This window comes from Cervus canadensis, chromosome 17, assembly GCF_019320065.1.
Source record: "Cervus canadensis isolate Bull #8, Minnesota chromosome 17, ASM1932006v1, whole genome shotgun sequence".
Lineage (NCBI taxonomy): Eukaryota > Metazoa > Chordata > Mammalia > Artiodactyla > Cervidae > Cervus > Cervus canadensis.
In genome coordinates this window covers 25,250,159-25,275,122 of record NC_057402.1, presented here as the reverse complement: position 1 = coordinate 25,275,122, position 24,964 = coordinate 25,250,159, and the positions used below count along the sequence as shown (strand labels likewise).

The window sequence follows — 24,964 nt, the reverse complement described above, 5'->3', positions numbered from 1 at the left end:
TTATATGTAGACTGATGTGCAAAAGGAAACAAGAAGAAACATTTGGGAAAAATAATTCTGTCTTTGCTGATACTTTAATGATGTAGATATGTCTTAAATTATTGAAGTTTTTCTCTGATAGTTATACAGAATTTTTTATCTAAGAATCAATAGAAAAAACCATAATTGATCTGATGTATTTGACAGATATTGATTTACATAATTTAAAATGTAGATAGTAAAGGCAGAATCCTTGTATGTTATCAGATTATGCCCAAAATACATTTCTAAAAAGTTCTTCCTGCGCTTTTCCAGAATTTGAAGGGTTGCCATCAGATGAGATACATATTTCCTAAAATTTTAGAACTTGCATAGCCTGTTTTTTTCATTTCTGAAAATAATCTCATTAAAAACCTGTTTGTACAAAAACTATGCTTTATTTTTTTGACATACTGACCAAATTGAAACTGAAATTTGACCATTCAAAGATTTCTTTCCTTTAGGAAGCATGTCTACTAGTTTCAATGGGAAGCAAAATAAAATGGAAGAGATGTTTAAATGGTTTTTTATTCATAGTTGTTAACAATGTAACAAGCAATTAACTTTTTGGCATAGTGATAAATCTGCTTCTCTATGAAGGTGTTTTGTGTTTTAATAAGTGGCAATACATGCTAGTATGTTCATTTTTATTGAATAGTTGAGTGAAAAAAATGGAATTTAATTCATAAGGTATTGCCTTGGGCTTATTGAGATCTTATGTGCAATATCCTAATGGGATGGCATCATATTCAGCAGAGTATTATTTTAAAAAAGTAATTAGCAACAAACCAAGTTAAAGTATCCTAGTATTTGTGGAGTGTTATCCCTGATCTGGGCTTCCCTGGTGGCTCAGATGATAAAGACTCTGCCTGCAATGCGGGAGACCCAGGTTTGACCCCTGGTTCAGGAAGATCCCCTGGAGAAGGGATTGGCAACCCACTCCAATATTCTAATTTTAAGAATTCCATTGACAGAGCAGCCTGGTGGTCTACAGTTCATGGGGTCACAGAGTCGGACATGGCTGAACAACTAACACTATCATTTTGATCTACTCAATCTCTAAAATAAACTTAAAAACAGGAATTATTTGATAGTGCTGAATCAGCATTATTGGAATATGGTTTTAGAAGAGCAACAAAATGAAAGGTTAGTATAATTACTAAGAGATAGCACTTACAAAGTTCTTATCATCGTGTGTTCATTCATTTATTTATGAATTTGCTATTCGTTCACTTAATTTTATTACATATCTGTTCTATTTTTAGAGGGAATAGATAAAAGTTCTTACTTATCTAGAAAGTTATCAACATAATTGTGATTTATATATGCTTAGTGAAGACAAATGGTACCTACGTTGCAAATGCCAAACAATAGCACATTTTAGCTGTATAACTTTTTAAAAATTGTGGTATGGTGTGTATGCATGTATATATATACACACACACATACGCACATAATATAAAAATGACCATTTAAGCCATTTATGTACACTATTCAGTGGCTTTAGTTAAATTCACAGTGTTTTGCAACCATCACCACTATGCACTTCCAAAATTTTGTCCTGACCCCAGAAACTCTGTACCCACTCAACAGTAATTTCCCACCAGTGCCACCCCACTTTTTACTCCCTGGTAAACTCTATATTCTGTCTCTATGAATTTGTCTATTCTAGGTATTTTATACAATAGAATCATATAATATTTGTCCTTTTGTGTCTGGCTTATTTTACTTAGTATGTTTTCTTGATACACATATATTGTTAGTTGCTCAGTTGTGCCTGACTCTGCAACCCCATGGACTGCAACCCACCAGGCTCCTCTGTCCACGAGATTTTCCAGGCAAGGATACTAGTGTGGGTTGCCATTTCCTCCTCCAGGAGATCTTCCCAACCCAGGGATCGAAAGCAGGTCTCCTGAACTGCAGGCAGATTCTTTACCAACTGAGCTATAAGGGTTGTAGCATGTATCAAAACATCACTGTTTTTTATTTTATGGCTGATAATATTCCACTGCATGTATATTCCACATATTGTGTGTTATTTTATGTGTTGATGGACACTGGGTCATTTCCAACTTTTCTCTATTGTGAATAATGCTGCAATGAACTCTGTACATTGGTGTACAAGTATCTGTTTCAGTCCTGTTTTCAATTCTTGTGAGTATACACCTTGGAGTAGTATAGCTGGGTCACGTGGCAATCCTGCATTTAAGTATTTGAGGAACTGCCAAACTGATTTCCATAGCAGATGTAGCATTTTACATTCTCACCTGAAAGTATCAGGCTTCCAGTTTCTCTGTATCCTCACCAGAACTTGTTTTTTTCCATGTTTTGTTTTTGTTTTGATTGTAGCCATCCAGTGTGTGTGAAATGATATCTCATTATGGTTTGAATTTACATTTTCCTAATGACTAATGATTGTGAGCATCTTTTCATGGACTTATGGACTATTTATATCTGTTTTCGTAGAAGTGTCTATTCAAGTTCTTTGCCTTCTTTTAAACTGGGTTGTCTTTTTGTTTAGTTCTTTGTGTAGTCTGCATATTAAACTCTTATCAGATAAATAATTTATAAATATTTTCTTCCTTTCTCTAGGTTTTCTTTTAACTATTATGATATTTTTATGATACTGTCCTATATTGTGAAAGTTTTTGGTTTTGAAGTCTAGTTTTTCTATTTTTTCTTTCATTTCTCATGCTTTTAGTGTCATATTTAAGAATGATGCCAAATTGAAGGTCATAAAGAATTTCCTTTGTTTTCTTTGGACAGCTTGATAATCTTAGTTATTATATTTGGGTTGTTGATCCATTTTGAGTTCATTCTTATGTGTGGTATGATAATAGGGCCCAACTTCTTTCTTTTGCATTTGGATGTTCTAGAACCATTTGTTGAAAACACTGTTCTTTCCCCACTAAGTAGACCTGTCACCCTTATCTAAAATCAGCTGGCCAGGGTTTATTTCTGAAATCTCAGTTCTATTCCATTGGTCCATATGTCTTTCCTCATGCAAGTACCTCACTCTTTTGATGTCTGTGCTTTATTGTAAGTTTTGAAACCAGGAAGTGTAAGTCTTCTAACTACTATTTTGATCATTTGGGGTTCTTTGACATTCCAGTGAATGTCGGGATTGGCTTTTCCATTTCTCCACAAAAGGCTGTTAGAATTTTTATAGAGATTGAGTTGAATCTGGAGCTCACTTTGGGTATAGTCATTTTTACACGCTTTTGGATTTGACTGGCTAGTATTTTGTTGAGGACTGGTTATGTGAATTTTATTGATTGCCAGACTGAATTTTCCTGGATGCATGCTTCAACAAAGCATTTCTGTCAGAGAAATGATAAGACTTCCGAGTCTTACTTATCTGAGTGAATCAAAACAAATTTTTACTTAAATTTTTATAACTGGCCTTTATATTTAAGTAATACAAAAACAATTTCATCTGTGATGTTGGAAATACTTATGAAGTATCTATTAGGTGTCAGATGATGGATTAAACACTTTACACATTGTTTTAAAAAGTGGTAACTATTAGTGTCCTGACTTCACAATGTGGACATAGAAGCTTGGAGCTAGTAAATGGTAAAGCAAGGGTTTTTAGCTCCTGTTTTTAGTCCTTGACTCCTGACTCCTAACTTTGTAATGGCTAACCTGAGACAGGAATCTGTTTTAACAATGCAAAGAAAGAACAGTAGTGCCTGTAACCAAAGAATACCTTATGATGGGTTTGCTTGCATGTCTTCATTTACCCTCGTTCAGAACTCTTCAAACACAGTAATAACTGAAAACAGCAGAAATTCACGGGACTAGAGTAATTATTGTGCTATATTCAGATACTATAGATGAGTGGATGAATTGATGGAAAAATATTACAAGAAATTCAAGAATGGCATGAATAAAATCTTTATAATCTAAATGCTCATGAATCAGTCTTTATCATTTCTAAACATCTTAGGCATTTTAAAGGACAGCAAGATTTCTCAGTAAAACAACGTGATTTTTCTATGTAAATGTTGTGGCATAACAGGTGTGTTGGCTAGTGATAAGATACTCTGCCAAGCAACAAATAAATAATTGCACATGAATCCCAGGAAGATGTTAGCCCTGGGGTATATTTGAATGTGATTTTTAAAATGGCATTCTATTTTTCTCTCAGCATCAGAAATAGCTGCATACCCTATTTTGAATAGTGAGACTGATACTGCTTTTCTTTGAATGAATCTTATTTTTAATATTTTAAAATATTATTGTACGATATATCATCAATTTACCTTCCCCACCCCCAGCCCTTTTACCTGAATAATGCATTTAAAATCTCTTTGGTCATGTCTCCATTAAGAAGTCCTCCTAGGTTTTCTAAGCCTTCATTAGTCACTGACTCCTAAGTCCTTCCATGGCACCCTGTTTTTATCCCTTTCTGGCAGTATCACCCTGATTTGTAATTTTCTGTTTACTCAAGTGGAAGTCATTCAGTTGTGTCTGACTCTTTGCGACCCCATGAGCTATACAGTCCATTGCATTCTCCAGGCCAGAATACTAGAGTGGGTAGCCTTTCCCTTCTCTAGGGGATCTTCTCCACCCAGGAATCGAACTGGGGTTTCCCGAAATTGCAGGTGGATTCTTTACCAGCTGAGCCACAAGGGGAAGCCCTTCTCTTTACTAGTCAACCCTTTAAGACCATAAGTTCTTTGAGGGCAGAAAATGGATTTTGTTTAACAGTGTAACCTGTGCACACTCTTCAACGGCTAGCACTTAGGAACTGCTCAGTATTGAAAAGAGATAATAAAATAAGTTCGTGTTACTTGCAAATAGTTCAAGCACCTATTTCAATACAGTCTACCCCACCTTTAACAGTTGCTTTTCTTCACTTAGGAAAGTTCCTGTTCCGTAACCAACTTTGTTACCATTTCCAACTGGCAAATCTTAGGAGGTTCATGAAGATGCTTCATAGAGGGAATTCCCTCATGGTCCCACAGTTAGTTCTCAGTGCTTTAATGGGACCCAGGCTTGATCCCTGGTCAGGCAACTGAGATTCCATGAGCCAAGTGACATAGAAAAAAAAATGCTTCATCTATATACCTGAATATATTACATTTTCGTTTTCACTGGAAAATGATATACACTTTAATGTTTTCATGTCACTGACCAGTTATTCCAGAGTAGAGTGTGGAGGCAGTTAGACTGTGACATCTGCCATGCCGCTGATCATCAGGCTCCATTTCACTGCCATAACTAGTTCAGCTTCTCCCTTGTTGATCTCCAAATAGTAGCACATCTGGTTGAAGAGCAGGCCCTTCCCAGATGGGAAGACACTTGTCTCCTGGGAAGGGATGTTGACAGCTTTAACAATAGGGCATTGGATGTGGTTCCTTTTATACTATATTAAGAATAGTCATATTATGAGTATTAAAAATCGGCAAAGTTAATCAGCCTGAAGAAGCCTTTTCTTACTTCACCATCCTTGTGAATGCACCCCACTGTGTTGAGCACTGGCACTTGGAAGTGCTGAGTTTTCTGTTTGCTGAAGTGGTGGTCTTTACATATGATACAGGGTCAGGTAAAAGATATGAAACAGACTGATTTTCATTTTAAAATAAGTTGGTATCTAAGATAAAAGACTTGCATCAAATTCTATTCTTTATTCTTTTTTTCTTTCTCTTTACACGTATCACTTCTATGCTGATCATATGCAGGTTTTGGGTGACGTCTTTGGTCCTAAAAGGAAATAGAGTAGGCAAGGATGAAATAAAAATATCAAGCAGTAAATGTGTAGAATCAAATCTGAGCTTTAAAAGAGTGTGTTAATGGGACCAGTTTGGGCCTGAATTTGGGTTGATTGGTGGAAGACAGCTGAAGTTAACTAAGAAAACTTCCTAGAAGGACTGTCCTTTGCATGGACAACGTCAAAATAAAACAGACTCGGAAGATAATAGATGAGATATAGGAAGTGGAAAAATAGGCAGGGATTTCAAAAATGTATTGCCTTCTAATTGAAAAATGGATTATTTCCATCCATGAGTGATATTCAAAGGTTTAACACCAGACTAGCCTGGACACTGGACTCATCACAACATGGGCCACAGGAGGAATGTCCTAGGACCTTCTAAGTTGTTGCACTAGGTGGAGGCAGGGATGAGATTAGTTAAAAACTGGTATGGAAATGTAGCAATATTTTATTAAATTGATGAGTCTATATAGAGTTTTCTACTCTCCTACATTTCCAGTAATGATAGCACTGTTTGTTCCATCATTCTAGAGATGTCACTACTCTGATGTTCCAGAGTAGGGACATCTTTGGAAAGGAGAAAAATGAAGTATTCTTTTGAAATTTATTTTGTATAGTTGAGAGGCATGAGGGTATTCATGTTTAATAAATGAAGCATTTAAATAAATAAACTTCTGTACTTTTATGAAATATACCTGTATTGGGTATTATACAGGCACGAAGCCTCCATTTTCCCAATGCACAGTGAGTCTTACCTTTCTCAGTAGTGGGATTGTAGCTCTGCAGGAGACCCGATGTTTCAGCTCTCCTGCAGTCACTCTCAGTCTGACCTCTTGGGTTTCCATCCTGGTCTCTACACCCTGCTGGATATGGTTTGTGGACTGCTGCTGATAACCTAGAATAAACTGCAGTGAATCACTCAGAGGGGACTAGAGAAAGAGGAGGAAAAAAAGCAGTTAAGATGATAAGGGAACACTTTGAGGAAAGAATCTGCCTGCCACGGCAGGATATTTAAGAGATGTGGGTTTGATCCTTGAATTGGGAAGATCCCCTGGAGGAGGAAATGGCAACCCACTCCAGTATTCTTGCCTGAAAAATCCCATGGACAGAGAAGCCTGGTGGGCTACAGTCCACGGGGTCACAGAGAGTCAGACCCGACTGAGTGTCTGAGCCCAGCAGTGTTTAATATAGTCCCAGATGTCAGGGGAGGGCATGATGAGCGTCAGCTGCACGGGACGGTGAGAGCCTGAAGCAGACCCGTGGGCAGTAGTTTCTGCAGTGATGCCCAGCGCGCAGTACACTGAGGTGCTCGGTGCTTCTCACAGAGGTGGGGAGAGAAGAGAAAAATTAGTAGAAGGTATGTTTTCTTAGATTTGATTCCTTATCATGTCCTGGTTACCTTAACTGTCAGTTTTAAGTAGACAGAAGTATTGGGAGCCAGATTAAAGGAAAGGGAGAAAAGTAATAAGAGGGGAGAGTGGCTGAATATTTGATGGCAATTTGTCTGGAATGAAGATGGGAGCTAAAAGAAAAGTCAAAGCCGGGGATTTTGAGAAATGGTCAGAGAAATTAGAACACATAAATAGAACAGAGGCCATCTGGTGAGTTTGATATTTGTGGAGACTACTTTCTAATACAAGATTGGAGTGAGTTAGAGAATTCTTGATGGATTTGGCATCTTAAAATCTTGTGAAAACTTGGTTTAAAAATATGGTCCTCTCAGATGAGGCTGAAGTCTGAGTCATTGAGTATGCCTGACAGGTGTCAGTTTTGTTGAGAAAAGGGAGAGAACTGTTTTACCTGGAGGTTGGGTTATCCCCGTTAACAACGCAGTTAATCTTTGTAGTTAATTCTTACAGTTTATGAGTGTACATATTCTTAATGTAGCAAATAACCTTCCATGTTTTAATCCTCAAGTAAAGGACAGAGTAGGGGTGACTGAAATGTTTTATTGAGTTCAGTAGAACTGGTAGGTTAGAGGCAATTGTATAAGGATGTGGCTATAGATTTGAAGCTAGAAAGTTTCATATGCTTGTCACCAGATCTGTCAGGAAATCCAGGAACGTTTTTGCATGTTTTGCCCTCACTTTAATATTGTGAGAATACTCCTCAAATTAAAAGATTGTTGGGTGTTAAGCCTTAGTCTTCAAGCTGACTCACATGGCATTTATTTTCTCCTGATTGAGGGAAATAGCACTGTGAGGTGGTGATTTCAGATTGAACAACTAGGGAACCAAATTAGATAAATTTGAAACTTGAGTACTCAAAGATTGCAAGGTCATTAGTATGTGTAGGTGTGTAATGTAAGTATATGGTATGTGTATATTTATGGAAGCAAAACAAACCAACAAAAAAACTGGTGGGGGGCAGGCAGACGAAGGAAGTATTTATAGTTACTCACGTGAATACTGAAATCATCCATAATAAGGATTGGGCACTAAATGGAGGAAGTGATGTCAGATAATCAGATTGTGTAGGTTCAGATATGGAGAACAGGCATTAGATAGGAAAAGGGAATATCTAAATCTTACTTAGTGGGATAATGGGGCAAAAAGTCCCTCCCATAATATAAATGACTGTCTTTTGATTCAAGAAAAATTCTTTCACGATTTCATATTTCTACAATATCATTTGAAGAAATTGTTAATGTAATTTCAAATTTTATCTTTTAAACATTGAGTAGTTTGGAAGGTTATGCTTAATAATGCTTTTATGTTGTCTAATTGGTAACTTGTTAACATTTTTATTTAATGTCAGCGAGGAAAAAATTAAAATTAAATGGCTACTATAAAATGTGATTAGTGATTCAAATGACAAAAAGGAAAAGTCTTTTGTCTGGGGTTACACGTATCTGTGTGCAGGCTTCCTCCTTACTAATATTCTCCTTTTACTTTCTGTCAGCCCGTTTCCATTGCATGGAAAAAGCAAGTGAACAATCTTCCAAAATCTTCTCCCATCTGAAACCATTTCTTTCCTTTTTAACATATATTCAGACAAACCTTACAATGCTCTTCATTTATCTCTTTGTTTTTTTGTGGTTCTACTGTGACTACCACATGTGTGTATGGTTTTCCTACCAATAATATAGTAAATTATTTAACCTATAAGAGCTTTCTTCTTGAAATCTCCCTCTCTTCCCACAGGTATAAGGATGTATACAGAGCATTCAATAAGTAATCAATGAATGATGGATGAGTAAAAAATCGACTGAATGAATAAATCACATGGATCCTTTTTGGAAGATGGCAATTGCATATGTTGGGTCTAGATCTTAAATTTACTAACTGAAAATACTGTAGCTTTAGTTTTTAAAAATACATTTAATATTTTCCCTGATTGTCTTTTCACAGCAACAAATATGTGTGTAGTTTGACATTTTCAACACTTTTCTCTGGAATCCCTCTCAGTTCCCTTTGTTTTTCAAGATCTTTCTTCAGTTACATCAGATTAAGCAATATCTCATGGCATATTTTATTTTACAGGTAGTTTAAATAAACAGCATCATTTTAATATCCCTAGAAAACCAAGCTTAAATATAGTAACAAAACAAAATGTATCAGTAAAATGAGTGGGCATATAGTTGTGTTACTAGATAATAATTACCAACTGTTACAGTATAATTTTATTATTCTTATCATATTTAACTTTTATTACCCTTGAATTTGACAATGTTAGGCATGTAATCATTTTGAAATTTTTTCTGCTCTGGGTTCCAGACTCTTTCCTTTATATTCAGTTTGTAAATGTCCACATGGGGATCTGCTCTCATCCACTGGTCCTTTATAATTTCTCCCTCTTCTCTTTCATGCCAACATGTAAGCTGACTCAAACCTTCCAGCATTGAAGACAACTTCTCTTTAGTCTATGTCCATTTCTAGTTACATTTTCTTTCCTTCACAGCCAAGTTTCACAAAACTACAATGAATGCTCTAAATTTCTGCTACTCCATGGGAATCTGGCTCTTGGTTCTCACTGTCTCCCATCCTTTTATTTGAGGGGATTCTTCTGGCACTGACCACTTATCATCAACATCCCACAGGCTCTTTGACTCCCCTCTTTTGACTTTGTGGACAAGTACCTTCTACCACAAAACCTTTCTTCCTTTGACTTCAGTAATGCCACTGTTTGGAAATCCTACCACCTTCCTTTAAGTTGCCTTTATGGCTCCCTTTCCCCCTAGTTCTCCTGTGTCTTTTGACAGATTTAAGAAATTTATCCTTGGATTTTTGCTCTCACTCTATGCTCTCTTCTATAGCTCATCTAAGCCCAGGAGGACTTAAATCAGATGATTTTTCATCCACCTTATCATATGTCTTTATGGCAAGTTCAGACCCATGTGATCTCCTGGCCAAAGCCTGCAGAGTATCCTTATTACTATCTGTGATGTGTTCCTAGTAATCTTGTAATTGTACTCTGCATTGAATTCAGAGTCATATTCCTAAATTAGTGCACAAAACTCACATCTCTTCATTGCTTATAATCCTTTAATGACTCCTCATTGTCAAAATACAATGGTGGAATTCCTTGGATTAGCTTTAAGCAGTTCTGTGTTCTGACCCTTGCTGAATTCTTCAGCCTCACAGTCTTCCTCCACTCCTCACATTATATGTGTGTGTGTGTGTGTGTGTGCATGCGCATTGTAAGTTTCTATACTGCTTTATGATTTAGCATTTTCCCCATGATGTTAGTTTTGTCCAACACACCCACCTCATTACTGCCAGTATCCTTGAGAACTCTCACTTTTAATGACTTGTCTGTAGGACTCCTTATCCAATGACGCTGTCCTTGATTTGAGATATAATTAACCATTATTTTCTTTGTAGCTTCGTGGTATCCTGAACTGCTTTTCCTGCCCTCTTGAAGCTTATATTTTAGTTAAAAACATAGTTTAAACAAGTAATTCGAATCTAGTATGATTGGTACTTGGGAAGAATAGGGTGCCACAGAGCATTTCAGAAGGATGCTTGACTCAGACTTTAAAAGGAAGTGATTGCTGGTGGGAGATTGGAAGGATGAGTAGGTCTTATCTAGGAAAGGGAGAAGAGGGAAATGGGAATAATCCCAGGAGGAAAGGCCCCAAAGAGTTGAGTGAGAGAGGAACTGATAGTCTTCCTATGGCTGGAGTGTAAATTCAGGGTGTGGAATTGGAGGAGAGACAGAATCTGTTCATGCAAAGCCTTTACAACATGTTGATGAGTTTGGAGCTTATGCTGATAGCAATGGGAAGCCATGTAAGTGTGAGTAGAAGAGAAACCTGAGCAGATAAAGGTTTCTCTGATTATTGTGATGAGAAAAGATTGGAAATGGGCCACAAAGAGAGGAGTTAGGAAGTTATTACAGTGATTCAGGAAAGATGATGGTGGCTTATAGTAGGTGGTAGCACACATGGATAGAAGTCGATTATAGAGATGATTAGGAATAAGAGAATTTGTAAGTGATTGGATATCTGAGGAAGTTATGGGAAGAAATCCAGGATGCTTCAGTGTTTTGATGTGGACAGTGGGTGGTGCCATTTAACAAGAGCAAACACCACTGGGGAGAGTCAAGCTGGAAGGGAAAGGTGAAAATCTTAGTTTTGTGTTTTGAGGTTTCTGTGTGATGTGAAAATAGGGATTATTCCTAGGCAATCTGAAACCAAAAGACAGTCTGACTTGTTTATTGCCTTTTACTGAGTTGTAACATTTTTGATCATGTCTCAGTCATCCTTGAATGCCTGTGACTATCATACAATTGGCTTTCAAGAACTATTTGAGTGAGTGAATGAATGAATGAAAAGGAAATACTCTCTAGGTCGACCTTCCCTACTTATTCTTCTCCACAAAGGGTTGTATTTAGAATTTGTAGCCAATCAAAGTTATCCTGTTAGCCTCTTCAGAATTCTTATCATGAACACTTCTAGTATAGCAGAAGAACTGGAAACAAGGATACACCCTAGAATATCAGAGATAAAGGTAGGAGCTGTTTCCCTCCTCAGAGCTTTTAAGCAAATCCTTTCTGATCCCAGGTTGGTACGGCTGTCTCATTTTTTCTTCCCAAGATTCAGGTTGTTTGTGACTTTAATGAAGGTCTCACATAGATACTCCTATTTTGTGTTACCTGTGTTAATGTTCAGAAGATGAAAAATGACTGTAGTTTTAAACTCCAAGAAGTTCAGATTTTTGCAAGGTACAGTTACCTACATAATGAGAACATGAATCATGCCTTTCAAAGTGTATATGGATGGGTGTCATTTCCCCCTTGTATTATATTCATTTGAAGTTAATCTGTCATTATCCCTAGATATTTTAAAAGAAAAGTAGTGAAGATTCTTGTGTAAAATAACATTACCTCAAAGATAGCCGAGTTACTTCTTGATTGAATGGAGAATTTTTTGAGAAGTCATAGGCACACACACACATCCATAAGGGCCTTGTTGGACTGTATTATAATGCTGGCCAAGGAAACTCTTTGGGAGAGAGCTGCTGAGGAACAGCAGATGTTCTTGGTTCCTTTGGCAGTGAGGGACAGTGTGAGTCAAGGTTAAGACTTGGGAGCTAAAGAATAGAACTAAGCTAGGGCTTTGTTTTTTTTTTTTTTTTTTCTTTCTTTCAGCAAGCCATTCCCAAGGTCATGGACTCTGTCTTAAAAATTCTAGAAGTCTGAAGTGATTAAGAATTGAACTTTCTTATGTTTATCATACATCACTAGGGAAGAAATCAAGTGAATCCGAGTTCTGATGAGGAATGCTGGGGCCTCAGTCAAGGTAGCTGCAATCAGAATATAATTCAAGATGCTGGGATAGGCGATCCCTGATTTCTGCAAAAAGACAAGTAGAGACCAAAAAAAGTCACTCTTGATCCTCGTTTTTAACTTTGCTTTGCAAATCAAGTCTCTAAAATAGTATCCTTGATTGAGGTGAACCATGCTTCCTTTTCAGTTATATTTTGCTTAAGTCTCTCCAGTGTAAGTACACTCTGGTTGTGCCTGTGCATTTGGAGGCCTGTTTGGCTGAAAATACTGCAGTAGTTTTGTAAGACATTATCTTGCAATACTGAAGGGCTTTTATAATTTTATTGTAGAGATGTCTGGTCTCCAGCAATGAAGCAATAGAATGTAAGTAAGTGTTTTTTAAATGAAACTTTTTTTTGCATGGATACCTTCAATTGTCATCTCTTTTTGTGACTCTCAAGTATTTTGCTCTCTCACCAGAGAGATATTCTGATATTCTATCTGAATATCAAAGTGTATATGCAGCATCAGGACCACTTCAGTGTCATAGCTCTGAAACTGAACTCATGATTTGCCACTCACGTCTGATCCGGTTTCAGTGTTTCCTATCTAAGTGCATGGCATCACTCCCTATTGAGTTACACAATCAGAAATCCTCGCTAGGAATGTATTTTTCCTTCTTGCTTCTCCTTCACCCTATATCCAGTTCATCAGTAAGCTCCATTGCCTTCTTTCTCTAGTGTTTCCAGAGTCTGTCTCCCTCTCTCAAATTCCCTTGAGATCACTCTAGTCCAGTGCTTCTCATCTAGGGGCAGTTGTGTCCCAGGTGGGCATTTAGCAAGAGCTGGGAACATGGAAACATGTTTGGCTATCATAGGGATTGCTGCTGATATCCAGTGGGTAGAAACCAGGGATGCTGTTAGGCATTCTGTAATGCACAGGAAAGCCCCCCAAACACAGAATGATCCAGTTTCAACTGTCAGTCATGCTCAGGTTGAGAATCCCTGCGCTAGCCCAGGCCAGCATCTTCTCATTCCTAAATTACCACCTCAGCCCTTGAACTGCATTCGCCCTTCCTGCAGTTAATCTAAGCAGTGCAGAGCCAGCACCAGTGCCCTTCCTGACTCCTCACGAGTGTCGGGATTAAAGTGACACTTCCTCAGCAGGGTGGGGGAGGCCCTGCAGGGTCTCCAGCCCTTATCCCTGTTGCTGCCAGCTTGCTCTCTGTTCTCTAGTCTTAGTGGCTTTTTTTCTCATCTTTGCCCGTGCTTTGGTCTTCCTGCCTATGACTTTCACGCATATTCTTCTGTTCCTGGAACAGAATTCTCCCAACCTTTATCTTGTCAGTTCCACTTGTTCAGTCTTTCATTTGTAACTTGAATCTGTGTACTTGAGTAGTGCTTTTTGAACTCTAGATTAATCTTTTGTTACGAATTATAATAGGCCTGGACTTTTGTTTTATCACTTAATATTGTTGTAAATCTATTTTTCTCTTTTAAAAATGGGTATACATAAAATAATAATAGCCAAAAATAGCTTAACACTTAGGCCAGGCATCCTTCTAGGTGCTCTCTATTTTTCTTTGACCCTCACAACAACCATATGTGATAGTTGTTACTTTACATTGCTACATTATTTAGTAGAGTCTCAGATGCCTTTTCCTCAATGTCTCTGAAATTAGGTTGTGTCTTATTGTCAGTGGCATCTTAAATTTGGCAGAACATGGTATTAATTCCATTTTATGGATAAGGAAGTTGAAGCACAGAGAGATTAAGTCTCTTGCCCAAGATCACATAACTGATGATGATAGTGTCAGGATTCCAATCCAGGCAGTCTGATGCCATGGACCAGATCTGCTTCAATTCAGTGCTTTCCTGTGTTATAATGTTGCTGTGAGGATTATCAAGATTATATAGATGTCAAACATGCAGCTCACTGATGTATAGTAAGCACTGAATAAAAGTCAGTTATTATTATTGGTATGCTTATTGTTTCTCTTTTTGTATAATTATTTCATGCTGTCTCTTCCATTGAAAGGAAGATTTCAGAAGCACAAAACTTCTGTCTTCTCTTTTTCACTGCATCCATTTTTCTTAGCATTGTGCCAGGTAGTGTTTTTATTTTGACTGAATAAATGAATGCTTGAATGAGGAAAGGAACTATTAAGGGGAGTTGGAGTCATGTCGTTTGAAGTCACAAAGATTTGTCTCGTGTGCTTGGTTTCTGCCTCTCTTATGACACTTACCCGTGCTTTGTTGTAACATTTATTTGTGTAATGGTCTTTTATCTCTGCACCGGATTATAAACTTCCCACATACACGGCATTGCAACCTCTAGTACCTACTATGGTTTCATTGTATAGAAGACACTCAGCACATAGACGTTAGACTAATTGACTCTTGAGTCACCCTAGCACTTCCAGCTATTTTTAGGACCCAGTATTATCATGGAGGATTGTCTCTCTGATTTTTCTAAAGTGAATTAAAAAAAAAAATTTTCCTTTATTGAAATATAGATGATTTACATTATTATATGAGTTTCAGATATAAAGCATAGTGACCCAATATTTTTATGGATTGTTTTCCATTTAAATTTATTATAAAACATTGGCTATATCCCCTATGCTGTACCATATATCCTTGTAGCTTATTTATTTTGTACATAGTTTGCACCTCTTAATTCCCTAACCCCAAAATTCCCTCTCGCCTCTTCCCTCCCTCTACTGGTGGAACCACTAGTTTGTTCTCTATATCTGTGAGTCTGTTCCTGTTAAATTCCTTTGTTTGTTTCATTTTTTTTCAGATTCCACATATAAGTGATAATGTGCATTTTTGTATTTCTCTGTTTGACTTATTTCATTAACCGTGATATCTTCCAGGTCCAACCATGTTGGCACAAATGGCAAAATTGCATTCTTTCTTATGGCTGAGTAATATTCCATTGTGTGTATGTATAAATATATGTATCAGCAGTCCATGGCGTCATAAAGAGTCAGACGCAACTGAACTGGATATACCACATCCTTTTTGTCCATTCATCTGTTGATAAACACTTAGGTTGATTCCATATCTTGACTGTGCTATGAACATTGTAGTGCATGTATTGTTTTGAACTGGAGTTGTCATTTTCTTCAGATGTATACCCAGGAGTTGAATTGCTAGGTCATATGGTAGTTCTGTTTTTAGTTTTTTGAGGAACTTCATAGTGTTTTCCATAGTGGTTTCACCAATAAATATGCTGGATTAATTGACTTGTGAATCACCCTAGTACTTCCAGCTTTGTTCACGACTCAGTACTCTCAGGGGAAATGTTTTATATGGAAATACTTTTTAACAGCGTAATAAAACTTTTGGCCATTGAGTTTTTCTTATTTCTTCAGAAAGATAGCAACTGAACTTTCCTGCATATCTTTATAGACTTACTCTAAGTAATAAGGAAAATAGACCTCATACCTGATTGAAAAATAGAGAGAGAGAGAGAGGTATATGGGTATAATTTTTCTTTATTTCTGCCCTAGTCTGTGTTTAAGAATTAGTGATCATTTTTCAGAGAGGATTGAAGGATAATTCCTTTATATGCTGGCCTTGAAAATTTAAGAAATGAGAAAACAGTTTTTTAAACATTGGAGATTGTTTATCTGAATTACTCACTGTATGTAGAATAATGAATTTATTGCCTTTCCAATTGGCTATGTTTATTGGAAAGCTAAAGAATAAATCTTTTTATGCCAAGGAGAATGTTGGGTCAGGAGCCTAAACAATTTACCTGGCTTCTTCCTTTTGGATCTAGTTTCATGTCTTTGGCAGCTAAATACAAAGGATATTGCATTTTGCCCTGGCGATGCCAAAAGTTCACAGGAGAGAGCATTTTTGGCAGATTCTGCTTGTTTTAAGGACAAAGGTGTTTGAATTTCACACTTTAATTTTCAGGGACGTGTTCATACACTAGAGGTGAGAGGTCCATAAAATCATGTATTGTGTACTAAACACTTGGGGATAGAGCATGTTTCACCTTGATTGGCTGCTCAGAAAGTTCCATAGTGGCTTTTGCTATCTAGACTGTACATTGAGCTAGGCCCTGGAGGGAACATTGAGTGGGATGGAAATTAATTATTGTTGTGTAGATTCAGAACTTAAACACCTTAGAACACAAAAGGGAGGATATTTTTACTAATTGCAATGGCCTTTTTGACTACTGACATAACTTGCCTCAGAAAATTGTGCCTAATGGTAATACTTCTAGGCCAAAAACAAATGAGTGTTCATGGGCAACCAGCACTCAATCTCTACATATACTTTCACTTATATTATGTTTAAGTTACTTTGTAGAAAAGCAGCTGGGGTATAGCAGGATCTTGTAACATGTGGTCATTTTATACATTTTGAAATATGTTGCATTCACATTAACAACTATTTAGATATGACTATTTGGAAGAGTATTCCAATTCCACATGATTACAAAAAATTAGGATTAATGTGTGGAATTCTATTATAATACAAAGATAAGCTGAAAACAATATAAACACAACTTTTTATTCTCTATACATACAAGTGGATTCATGAATCTGTATTATTATGTATCCTTGTCAAAAAAATAAGAGTTTTTTTTCTCACAAATGGTGAAGAATGATTTGCCTTCTTTGTGCTAAATGCTGATACTATTCTAGATTTTTAAAAACGTGCATATTCTTTTGCACTGAAGTTCCACCTCTACTGACAAGCTCCTACAAAAGATCATGAAAGTGTGTAGAAATGTTTCAGTATTCTACTATCAAATATTTGGGAGCAACTTAAATATGTTCTATAGGCAATTGGATAAATACATTATTATATTCATTGAGTGAAATGCTGGGTAATATTTTAAACAAATTGTGATAGATTTATATGTGCTGAAGTTCATGATGCATATTTCCAAGCTTCAGAACAATGTCAACAAGATGATTTTATTCATGTAAATAAGGTGAATAAGGTGTTAAATAACATACATGTATGTTTTTAGCGTTTATATCCCTTTTTGAGAAATACGCCGGAAATAGTTTATAATGATTATTTGGGGGCAGGGAAAGACTTAAGGATGGTGGACTTTTGCTTTTGCCTTTGTGGTCTATGTTGTTTACATTTTTAAAAAATCACAAAATATTTGTATTTTAATTTAGACATGAAATACTCTAAATTGAATCCGTAACTCTTGGATTAGTTGTTTCTCACACTGGAAGCCATTTGATAAACAAGTGAGTGGAAAGTGTGGCAGAAATAGAGTGTATATTTTAATGTGCTTGTGGCACAGTTAACACTCACACGCTCTCCGTGTCTGCCTGGATCTCGCAGATAACACAGCTGTGGGACCCCTGTGTGTAGGCTGCTATAGCTCCTGCAGTTAGTCTTAGGATGTTGTTCTGGCGACCCCTCTCCCCAAATTGGTGTTTGTGGACCTCTCCTTTAGGGCTCATCATTATAGAGACTTTCCTTAGTCTGCAAAAGTGCACTCTGTTGTCAGAGCTGAATTATATGTTGGATAATTACTTTTGTTCACTTCCCTCCCCTCTGTTTCTAATAGATAGTCATGCTATTTTTGTTATGATAATAATGGATGCTGAGAGATTTTCCCTCCAAATTCTTTGTTTTATTTCCATAGTTTACATAATGTGTTCAGAATATTGGTGAGTCTTAAATCTCATTTGGTAAATGGTAGAAATTAAATTCAGGGAAAGCAACTGAGTCTTTTCAGACAATGACTGAATTAAGACGTACACAGTGTCACCAGTGAATGCTTGAATGTGTGCATCTTATTGTGCCTGAAGAGAGATACTGCCTTTATCCACACAGTGAATTCTAACTGAGGAACCACTTTAAAAAAACAAACAAGCATGTTTAAGCAGAAATTTAAAAAGATGATTCTCGCATGGAAGAAAGTGTTGGGAAGAAACAGTCATTTAAAGCCATATGTAATATGCTTTTGTACTTTGTAGCCAAACTAATGTTAGGCTTTATGAATTTATTGAGGAACATTTAGCCCTTTTTATTACAGAATTAAAGGTAGAGAGAACATAGATAATTGTAATTAAGCGAGGCAACAGCATAATGATCAAGATAGAAAGATGGTTTAAATTCTTCTGGGTCAATTCTCTGTTCAGTGTCATAGGTCATGCCTACAGGGCACTTGGAAAACTGCTTTCACTTATATGGGTGTTGGGGTCAGCAGTGGATGAATAGCAGAAAATAGCTGGATCATGTTTTAATCTGGAAGATTTCAAAATGCCAATCAGACACTTGGCTTGCTCTAGTTTTTAGAAATACTCAGTGAAATGTGGATCATAAAGCAGATTTTGGCTCTGAAACACTGAATTAAAATTATTCTTAGGAAGACGTCAATTAACTCCACAGTGAAACTACCAGTATTCTCAATTGTGTAGCTTGAGAGGCTTGTGAGAGTGGCAGATGGCCACACAAAGCAACCATGTTATTTTATTTCCAAATTTATGTAAACTGAACTCATAAATTAAAAAAAAAAAATAAGACTTCTTAATTTTACCACAACAAACCTAGGGCCCAGAATCAAATCCTGGGTTTTCGAAAGTCCTCTAAATTTGTTGGTGAGGTTTTTAAAAATAGTAAAGTATGTGATTTAAGAGTCACCTCCTTGTCAATGGTTAGGCTATACACATCTTTTCTTCCTGTTTGGCTCATCTGCCACATGTTGACCATAGTGGTTCAACAGGAGTGCTTTGACAAACAGATCGATTTGGGATTAAACATGGCTATGCAAGTACTTAGCTAGGAGACTTTAGGTAAATAATGTGACCATTTTAAAACTTCTCTGCTCTCATCTGTGAATACATAACCATACTGCTTAAGGATTTGGTGAGAAAAAACCATAGGAAGCCATTAATTAGACCAGCACTAAGAACATAGTAAATGCTCAGTTATTAGCTACTTTTATTAAATTCTTTTTTTAAACATTGGCCAATGGGACATACAAGGAATGGACTATAATTCCTTTAAGTTTTGTAAATGTTTTTTTTAAAAACAGGTCACATTGTTTAATGATTAGGAAGCATTCTCTTGAATGAGATAGGTAGGTGTGGGTGTATGTTCCACAGTTTAACATATGGTATAGCCGGGACACCAACACTTCAGAGTGGATGCTGCCAGATGGGTCTTTCCAGTATGGACCAGACGAAAACCAACCAGGCCCTTGGAAACCTTCCTTTTAAAGTCAGTGATGATGCTTGTATTCTGTATCATGGCATTGCTGTCAGATGTCTGATTAGAAAATATGGCATTCTACATAGTTATATTTTAGTCAGTCCTAGGTTAGGCAAAATCATGTTTTTCTTTTAACTTCCTGGATGAAATTCTTAGAATGAAATGGATGTTAGAATTGATGGAGGGGGGGGGCAGTGCTTAGAAGCTTTAGTAAATAGCTTCTTGTTCCATCTTGTAAATTAGAAGACCCAAGGAGAAGGTCTGACTGCTACCTTTTCTACTCTGTGCTTCTTCCTAGGAATCAGTACTTTCCCGTGCTTTAATTACAGGATCCTGATAGAGACTGGGTTTTAATTATTCAGGTTTTTGCCAAGACTGAAGTCATTTTTTTTTCCCCGAACCAAATTGGCTGCTATAGAATGGAGATACAGATAGTGCAGGAAATGGGGGTGAATGTGTACCCACTTCACAATATATCTGAGAATTGTGGTTGATAAAAAAATAAAAAAATCTGTTACCACTGGCTTCTTTGGTGATTTCCTTGTGTTTTTGTCACCTAAGAAATCAAGAGGACAAAAATAATTCTGATTAAGTTGGAATTTCCGACTGGGTTCTAGTAACTTGAGCTGTTACCTTGACAAAGACGTAGCATTCGTTTCCCTGTGCCCTTTATACGGTGATTGTGCTCTTGAGACTCAGGCCATTCTGTCGCTAGCAGAGTCACCTCAATTGAAATCTTACCTAAACGTTTGCCTCATTTGCTACTCTGTGGTAAAAGTTCTTTTTAAGCAGCATCCTCTGTGGTTTGCATTTTAATTTACTTTACATGTTAACTGTGGAGGAAGGGAACAAATGATTGTCTCCTTTACCTATGCTCTTAAAACACTTATTCTGAACCTGGTCAAGTTGCTAGTTCTTGTCTTTCTGAGTGTTAGAAAGTCTTAGAAAGTGTTTAAAGAGTCTTCTCTTTTACCATCTCTTTCATTTAAACAAGTTCGCACTTTGTTTTGACCCTTTATATTTTTATCCAATTGAAGATTCATCTGAATTTTTTTTCTTTACTCATCGAAACATCTGTTAATAGTTTTTCATAGCATTAATGTTGGAGTTTCTATGAGTTAGTTTGAGATGTCCAAGCTATTGTGTAAAGTCAAACCAGCATTGTCAAGGATGCTTTCTGAGTGCCTACTCTGGGAAATCCCACTGCTAGGGGACACAGCGTTGCAGTGATTATCCTAAAAAGAAGGATGGTCTCACTGTATCATTAAGCAAAAGCCCAGGTGGGCAGCAACAAAAGAAATACCTACACTTTTTGCAAAGTAATTTAACTTTTAAAAACATACAGGCTGAATGATAGAGATAAGGAGCTCCATCTTGGAGGATTACATAGTGAGTGGAAGCAGTTTTAGCCCACTCATTTTGTAATTACACCCCAAAAGTTTTTTATTTAATGACAAGGTAATGTTTCTTCTTTTAAGACCTTATTATAGCCTTAGCTCCTAGAACCTTTTGCTAGCTACAATGAAGTTGCTGGAACACTTTTCTTGGCATAAGTAGGGTTTTCAATTTTGTTTTCAAATATTAGTAGTTTAAAATGATGAATTACATGCAGTCCCTTCGTGTTACACAAAAAATGATCAGCACAGGCATCTTCTTCATTTATCTATGAAGTAGATATAAGAATCTGTGTTTTAAACTTGTTTGGTCATCTTCTTTTTCTTTTTTTTGTTTCATTTCTTTTGATATCACATCTATTTCTTATCTCTTCATTTTGAAGTAATAGAAGAAGCCTTAACAGTTGCAAGATTACATATTTATATCAGGGTTCAGACTGTGAATTCATTCTTTTCTAGGGAAGCAGAAAGATCATGTAAAAATGGTGACCACATGTTGACAGAATGCATGATTTAACAAAACCAAAGGCAATCATTTCAAAGAAAAATGTTTTATTTTCTGCCAGCAGAGTATAATGGAGAGAAATTGGCTGGTATTATTTTAAAAAATTGCCCAAATCACTGTAGTTAGTGTAAAATTGTCTCTGGAACTATTTCCTGTAAGTTAACCAGACATATGATTGTATCCTTTATATTTTGAATACTGAAACTCACATTTCAACTGTCTTGCATGGAGCCTATCAGGTATAATAGCTCTTTGTACAGGTCTTCCTTTTCGCTTGTAGTCTCTTTCATCTAAGCTTCTACCTTTATTCATCCCAGATTAGAATCCTTATAGTTTGGGACTTTCTAGAGCTTTGAGCTTAATATTGGGGGTTCTTCCATGGCTCAGCAGGTAAAGAATCCACCTGCAATGCAGGAGACATAGGGCATGTGGGTTCAATCCCTGGGTCGGAAAGATCCCCTAGAGGAGGGCATGGCAACTCACTCCAGTATTCTTGCCTGAGAAAGCCCATGGGCAGAGGAGCCTGGCGGGATACATACATCCCATGAGGTTGCTTAATATTATTCACTAACAAATCAAGACCAGGAGCTCCTAAAAATGTGTTGCTCCTGCCTGCAAAAGTTCAAGTGAAATGGATGTAAATATTGTTTACCAATTAATAATTCTCTGTCCATTTCAGTCAGATTTTATTTAACATGTGGTTCATAGGGCTTGCTGGTTTTTTCTGAGTACTTAAAGTAATTTCAGACATTGCACACTGGGACCTGCTTATGTTGTTTGTGGGTATAGTATGTATTATTAACAACAGATCAGATTTATGTGTCCAGGAAAGAATAATGCACTTTGATATGATTCCAATACTCACATACCTCTGAGCAAGTTCAGAAGACATGAGTCACGTCACTCACTGAAATCTTGCTGGTTGTATTGCTACTTTGCCAGTGATGTTTCTAATGGCTTTATAAGTACTGGAGGTGTTTAGAGTGGTTGTTTTCATGTCATTTACAGACCAGATCATCCTGTGTGATTCATGCCTATATTTTGGAAGAACTGTGGAGTTAGTGATACAAACAGACTGAAAAATATAAAGATATTACTTACCTTAGGGGCAGATAGGAGTAGTGTACTGGTGTCTACACAATACCAGAAATACCGGTGCTTACCTGATAAAGATAATGGGTTGATTTGGCTTTAGCCTAATGCTCAACAGCATCTAACATGTTTGTGGATTCCTTGTTCTAGATGTTTAACATCCTGTGAGAATGTTCTAGAACATTATACAGTACATAGAAACTAAGCAGGCACCATATGTAAAATTAACAGCCAGTGGAAATTTGCCGTATGACAGAGAGAGCTCAAATCTGGTGCTCTGTGACAACCTAGAGGGATAGGATGAGGTGGGAGGTGGGAGGAAGGTTCAAGAGGGAGGGGACATATGTATACCTGTGGCTGATTCATGTTGATATATGGCAGAAACCAACACAATATTGTAAAGCAAATTATCCTCCAATTAAAAATAAATAAATTTAAATGAAGATAAAAAGAAAGTAAACTGGCAAACTTTAAAAAATGTAGGCTGGGCCATCATTTGAACCTATCCCACCCACCATTGAAAAAAAACGTATTCACGTATGTTTAAAAAGGAACTATAACACTTATATAAATGGTGTTCATCTTTTAGTTTAGACAGCTGATGTTCATTATTATCTATAACTCAGGGCTAAGTGTTTTGTGCCCTGCTTTGTCAGTCCTGGAGAAGACCCAGACTTTCCTTTGGAAAAGTGGAAGTGAGAGTATTTCATTGTTATTAATCAGGAATTTTAGTTAAGCTGGTTTTCATGTGTTGTCCATGAGTTTAATAACCATGCAACCTCACTGAATCCTACACAAAGGTCGAGTTGTGTATTTACTTTTGGAGGCTTTGTGACTGTATTAGATTCTAACAGGCTGAAAAGAGGGAAAGGGAGGAAAGTGGAGGGAGGACACAGCAAATAAGATGGATAAAACCTTTAATGCACATCAGACATAGTCCCAGCAGTTCCACTAGTGTTGTGTGACAAAAACACAAGTGCAGATAGAATCCTTAAGGGGAAAGGTATCCTAGAGAACACTCCCTTTGTTTCTCGGATGAGAAAACACAGCCAGACGTTAAATGTTTGTCTGAAACCGTAGAGCTTGGCCCAGAACCCAGGTCTCACAACTTATGGATCAGTATTTGAGTGTAATGAATAACTGATTTCCTCAGTCATGGTTTCCCTTAAATTGAATAGCTTCCTTATGTGGGCCACCTGTACCTATTTAATTAAGTCTACTTATTCTCCAGATGATCTGTCAATTGCTTTAGTCTAGACCTGCTTACAAATCACTCCTAGACACACATTGGTTCCATCTAGGACTTCCCACTGATAGTATGAACTACTAATGGGGAACTGTCTTAAATGGCTTAACCTCTTCCTGCCTAGGAATACAAGTACCCTGAGTACAGAGAGGAAGGAAATTCTTTTTTACTTTTCAATAGAAAATCCCTCTCTCTTGGGAGCAATAGAATTTTTTTTTACACCGACATGTTTCCATATGACCTCCACCCCCGTCTAAGCATCTGTTAAACTGATGCTGGGAAAGTGCATGGATGGGTGGATCTTGAGGCAGTAGAAGCCCCTCAAACAAATCTGTGCTAGCCAAAGCAGGACACACAATGCCTGTTGAGCTCCGTGAAAACTGAGCACACTGACATGGAATAGAGAGGCATTATTTTCCTTATTCCTGCTTTTCATACACATTGTTTAGGACTTTATGCAAATTCATTTGTAACACACAGTATAAAAGCCCTGTACTTGATTTTGCAGGTTAAGATATTAATCTACATTTACTGCATAGTACCATACAAATGCATTGGAAACAGAGATCATTCTGTTGTTTTTGAGATTGCATCCAAGTACTGCATTTCAGACCCTTTTGACTATGATGGCTACTCCAATAACACCCCAAAAAGATGTCCTTTTCATTATAGGGGACTGGAATGCAGAAGTAGGAAATCAAGAAACACCTGGAGTAACAAGCAAATTTGGTCTTGGAGTACAGAATGAGGCAGGGCAAAGGTTAATAGAGTTTTGCCAAGAGAACGCACTGGTCTTAGCAAACACCCTATTTCAACAACACAAGAGAAGACTCTACACATATATATCACCAGATGGTCAACACTGAAATCAGATTGATTATATTCTTTGTAGCCAAAGTTGGAGAAGCTCCATACAGTCAGCAAAAACAAGACCGGGAACTGACTGTGGCTCAGATCATGAATCCTTATTGCCAAATTCAGACTTAAATTGAAGAAAGTAGGGGAAACCATTAGACCATTCAGGTATGACCTAAATCAAATCCCTTTGATTATACAGTGGAAGTGTGAAATAAATTT

General features: G+C 37.0%; 1 protein-coding gene across 16 annotated transcripts in view; it reads left to right on the top strand.

Moving 5' to 3' along the window:
* Positions 1-24,964, top strand: part of NPAS3 (neuronal PAS domain protein 3) — a 920,744-nt gene that overhangs the window by 238,688 nt on the left and 657,092 nt on the right. Inside the window, exon 1 of one of the 16 annotated variants that reach the window (XM_043489747.1) lies at positions 6,983-7,094. The exons of the other annotated variants lie outside the window; for them this stretch is intronic. The gene's annotated coding sequence lies outside the window, so the exon portion shown is untranslated. Of the gene's footprint in view, positions 1-6,982; positions 7,095-24,964 lie in introns of those variants that run through there. 16 annotated transcript variants of the gene reach the window in all.